Raw genomic sequence first — 5,241 nt, 5'->3', positions numbered from 1 at the left:
GAGAGAGAGAGAGAGAGAGAGAGAGAGAGAGAGAGAGAGAGAGAGAGAGAGAGAGAGAGAGAGAGAGAGAGAGAGAGAGAGAGAGAGAGAGAGAGAGAGAGAGAGAGAGAGAGAGAGAGAGAGAGAGAGAGAGAGAGAGAGAGAGAGAGAGAGAGAGAGAGAGAGAGAGAGAGAGAGGAGAGAGAGAGAGAGAGAGAGAGAGAGGAGAGAGAGGAGAGAGAGGAGAGAGAGAGAGAGAGAGAGAGAGACTACATGGACAATGAATGGCCGTATGAATGTGATGTCGAGGTTTGTTCATCTCTCACCAGATAACCCTCATCACCCCCACATTTCAAGTTAATTAATTAATTGAGTAATTAACCTCACCGATGTCCCTGTGCCTGTCCACTGTTATACTCCATACCCCCCACCGTCCCACAGTGAAATTAATTTGATAAACTGATGGACTGAATGTCTTGTTAAAGAGTAGACATGATGGGCCAAATATCCTTCTGTGTCTAAGTTTCCTGTAGTACATACTTAAAATAGACAGTGCAAACTACAGTTGTTCTCTTTACATTATCACAAGCAACATACAAGACGAACCACACAAATGGTGTATTGACATTGTAGTTCATGTGAGGTTGCTAAATTTCTCAGAATCTAATTCAAGCAACACTGTAAATCGCTGTGTTCAAGAAGAAGCCAGGCAATAGGGGGCACTAACAATAATAACGTCTGTGATGTCTGTAATCCATCAAAGCGGCCATTGCCATAATGGTCAGTTGGCCAGGTCTCGTAAAGTTGCTTGGTTTAGGTTGTCGAAACACCTTTTCCCTGTATACCTTCAACCTTTTCTGATCTTTTGAAGGGCCGTTGTCACACGTTCTCTTACGGACTGTAAGGTCGAGAGTGTTGCGGTAGTTTTCATAATGTTAAAATGGTTTTATTTTCAGACGAAAATTAAAATTTTACGAAAAGTCATAATTTTGTTCTTTTTGCATCAAAATAAACAAATCACGTTCCAAATTACAGATAATGAGCACAGTAATTTGATTCTGGCACAAGTAGTGGTTTCCAGATTGTTGGTGCAGTTCAATGCGGAGAGGTACGATCAAAATTTGGAATTAATGAATTTGTGAATTATTCCTTCACCGGAAAAATTAATTCGTTATAATAATGAATGTTAGCATAAATGTTTGGTAACTCCAACTATCAACGACCAGGATCAGATGTCTTGGAAACTCGTCGTCACCATAGACCCCCCCCCCCCACCCCGTGTCTGTTGCACGACCCTTGGTGAGGCGGAGGAAAGCCTCACCCCAGGAGATGTGAAAACTTAGCCACAAGCAGTGAAGGAGAGAAGCAATGCCAGAGAAATTTTGAGGAGCTCGAGTTGGGGCTGTTGTGTTCGTCACTTGCCGTCTGCCCAGCAAAGGACTGAGGAGGGTTTGAAAGTTGGGAAGAGTAAGGATAGCTAGCACACATCCAGTACAATCGCAGGAGAGCCTGACCACATGACAAACCTTGCGACTACCGAGTACTCGTCCCCAAAAGGAAGACCATAAACCTCTAGCCCATGCATTCAGTCTATTATTTTATCTGTCTTGTGTCCATCATCGAGTCTGCATATGTTAAGTTTAGTTAAAGGCTTCGGTGAGGGACCGTCTCCATCTCGTTAAGTGCATGTGCTGATCAGGTTTTACTATTTCTGTGTCATTTGTATTCATTGTTCTCTTACTGTGTCCCCATCCTCATGACTAATTAAACCTGTTCCTGTGAAAGTGTATTCGCTGTGCATTTTGAGACACAGAACTGCCCCTCCAGTGTAACCAAATTCCCCTTGAAATCGTACGTGTGCCGAAAGCGCTGCATGGCCAAATTAATTAAGCATAATCACACCACACCACGGAGTCACCACGTGGGTGAAACACTTCCACTTAGCGTCTTGGGAGTTCAACGCCGGCGGTCTTGCATCGCCCGCTAGGGAACCAAATCCGTTACAATATGTTCAAAGACTTAGTATTTTTAATTACTTGCTTTGCAGCATCAGTTTTTTCTTCGTAAATAAAAGACTTGACAATCACAATTTCTTGGAAAAAAAAAATTCATGTATAGGGGGTCCTGGAAGTCTGGACCCATAGGAAAGACGTTTTATTGTAAAATATTTAAAAAAAAAACAAAAAACAATGATAACATCTTTTACATATTTCAGGAACGAAACAACCCTGATGGCACACTACACAAATCAAGAGGAAGTGGAGCTGGTGTTATTACATTTCCAGAAGAATTCAGAGGGAAATTAATTAAGTGTAAGTTATGTATTTTTCTCCCCATTGGTCCAGACTTCTGGGACACCCTGTACAATATAAACCATTACAAGTGTCATGCGTTCTACGTGTCACTCCGTTCTGTGCAATTTTTTTAATTTCCTTTCTTTCAATTATCAAGGTAACGAGATGGAGTACAGCTTGGAACCCATTGCCTCCAAAACGTCTCCATACAGCAATCAATTGGAAACTGTATCCTCTGTCAAAAATCTCGTGGAGGTGCAACATCTGAAGCTGTTGGCATTGAAACCTTGAAGCAAGGCATTGAAAGGGCACAAGAAGTATTTGAAATGCAATGGTTCTAATAAAAGTGCAGATGACACTCCAGTACCTGACACCTCAAATAAGAAATTGGCATCTAAGGAACCAGTTTGGCATCCTTCACTAGCAAACAATCTGTGAAGCATAACAAAACACAGTGTGGCTGATAGACACCCCCAACTTTCTACTTCCACTGCAATGGGTGATGATGAATCTAGTGTGAGGGTGCCGATGGCCAATAACTATAAGGGTAGTGCAGATGATAGACTGGACAAAATGCAACTTTTGTTAGTCTCGTAAGTGTGACAAATTACACCAAGTTCAGTTTTTGGAAGTCGACTGAGCAATCAAGAACGTCACGCAACAAAACCATAACCTGAAATGTCGTACAGGTAAAAATGACCTGATTGCCGATGTAACTCGCTACCATAAATCCCGCAAACATCATGCTGAAAAGAATCAAACAGCAGATTTAACATTGCACACAGAAACACAAGTGGTGAGCACCTATGAAAGAGCATGGTCCCAATTAGTAGGAGGTTCTTGATTTGGGGTTCAGACAATATCACATCTTTCCCATGGATGCCATTATTTATTGATAAATACTGTCAAATACATTCTACATCATTTATATGAATCAGCTGAAGGATACTGCACCAGAGTTATACCAGGAGTTCAGGTCAGAATTTTTTTCCAGAAATAGAGGAAGATCGATGGCAGCTAAAGATAAACATATCACAATTGAAATACACATGCAATATATATATATATATATATATATATATATATATATATATATATATATATATATATATATATATATATATATATATATATATATATATATATATATATATATATATATAAAGCATATCAACATGAAAATAAACGAAAACTCAAGATTTTACTTTTTAAATTGATTACAAAACCACGAAGTTGGTGAGGGTAAACATATTACGTACTGTTCGCACTGTGCTCTGCCGTAAATTGAAAACACAAGACTTAGCTCGGAGATGATGATACTGTTATGGGGGGAGGGTGGAGGTTATAAACATGTAGATGTAAAACTTGTGATGGCTGTTGGATCAGCGCGGTCCTGGGTGCCTTGTGGAATTGTTGGTAAATCTGCACTCATTTCTCCCATTTTGCTGGTCCACCCAAAAGGGTAAATCCACAATGGTTTTTCCCGTACACCAGTCCACTCAAAGGCGTTTTTTCTGTTTTGTCCTCGATCCAAACATTAAGCACTTTTTCCATCCTTACAATAAGATGATCAAGGGACTGGAATGACATTTTTGCGCTTTGCTGGTATGAATATTTGACTCACCTTCACCACACAGTCGATTCATTGACCCCATAATCCAAATCCATTGGGGCCATACTCTGTGCAGAGCATTGGTGCTGCCGAAGCAGTCTCCTGTGCTATTGGGCACAATCCCGGACAGGTCGCCACTCAGACGCAGAATACTCGAATAGCTCAACCATCCCAGCAAGCTGGTACTCATTTTGCTGACCTCGGAAGAATGACAGGCTGAGTCAACCCCACCTAGTATTAATTCAATGAAAAAGCGGGATTTTAACTCAGGACCCGAGGATCCCAAGCCCGCCACCCTAATCATTAAGGCTTAAGCCAATACCAGGCATGATCCCATAATGGCAGCCCACAGATGCTGCACTTTCACCTCTTGTCAATGTATCCAACAACTCAATTTTTTTCTCACAATGTTATAACCTTTCTCAGCCTTTTGGCACAAATAATTTTGTCCATCATTTTACGTTTGGGTGCCATTATTAATTGTTGTGTCTACTAGATCTTGTAGATCTCGTATTACAGGCTCTCCGTGTCATTTCCTGTTTGATGATGGTTTATTATTAAATTTAGCTTCGTTCCCGTATGCTGGTCTGATTACGACAAATTACTACAAATGGTGCAGGAGAAACAAGAAAAGGTTTGTAATGGGAGGTAATCGCACACGCGGAAGCAAACATTCACTCATATCAGCTCAAAAACCTCAAATGGCCGAAATTAAATACCATGATTACTAAATCGGAACACAATAGGTTTGCCCGCAATTGGTCAAAACCCGCAATATTTGAGGGTTTACTGTGTTGTAATGAAAACTGTGTTTACTGTGCCTCTTGGGGGTTAAGGGGTTAATTAGTTATCTGATAATTTGCATGTTATAATGGATTGTAAACCCCAATTTAGTTCTGCCGAGATAGTATTTTTTACGGATCTGGCATAGGGGGTAAATGGGTCATAGTTAACTGTAGTTATTTCATTGTACATGTTATAATTAAGTGTGATGTAATTCCTGTGTGAGATGATCTGTGTCGAGAACTAGTCCTCTTGCCCAAGTGTCTGTAGTCTGTATCGATACCCCACCTTTCCCCCCTCCCTACATTATTCAACCTTCCCCCATTGTAATCTGTCCTTATATGGCCTTTCGTCTTTAATTTATAGTCAATCAGCGTAGCCCACGAACATGATTGTGGCATCAGCGTGAGTACATGAGATGGGCAGAGACATGACCATATATGGACATTTAGCACACTCAAGGCCAACGGACCACCCATGGTGTGGGATTTACCTGGCTTGCCGTCCAATCAGCACAGCCTGCCAGGCCAAGTTGGCCAATAGGCACATGCCACGGGCGGCCCGGGTGCGTCC

At 41.3% G+C, this 5,241-nt stretch overlaps 1 long non-coding RNA gene across 1 annotated transcript in view; it reads left to right on the top strand.

The window, feature by feature from the left end:
* The window catches only part of LOC147018507 (uncharacterized), a 13,616-nt gene extending 11,085 nt beyond the window's left edge, over positions 1–2,531 (top strand). The window contains exons 3-4 of the long non-coding RNA XR_015062427.1: positions 2,195–2,291; positions 2,431–2,531. This is a non-coding gene — a long non-coding RNA (uncharacterized LOC147018507). The remainder of the gene's footprint in view (positions 1–2,194; positions 2,292–2,430) is intronic.
* The last annotated feature ends 2,710 nt before the right edge of the window (positions 2,532–5,241 follow it).

The sequence above is a fragment of the Eptatretus burgeri genome, chromosome 10, assembly GCF_056783735.1.
Source record: "Eptatretus burgeri isolate ZD-2024b chromosome 10, Ebu_testis_v1, whole genome shotgun sequence".
Lineage (NCBI taxonomy): Eukaryota > Metazoa > Chordata > Myxini > Myxiniformes > Myxinidae > Eptatretus > Eptatretus burgeri.
Note: the sequence above shows the minus strand (reverse complement) of the source record. Positions and strands in the feature narration are given on the sequence as shown.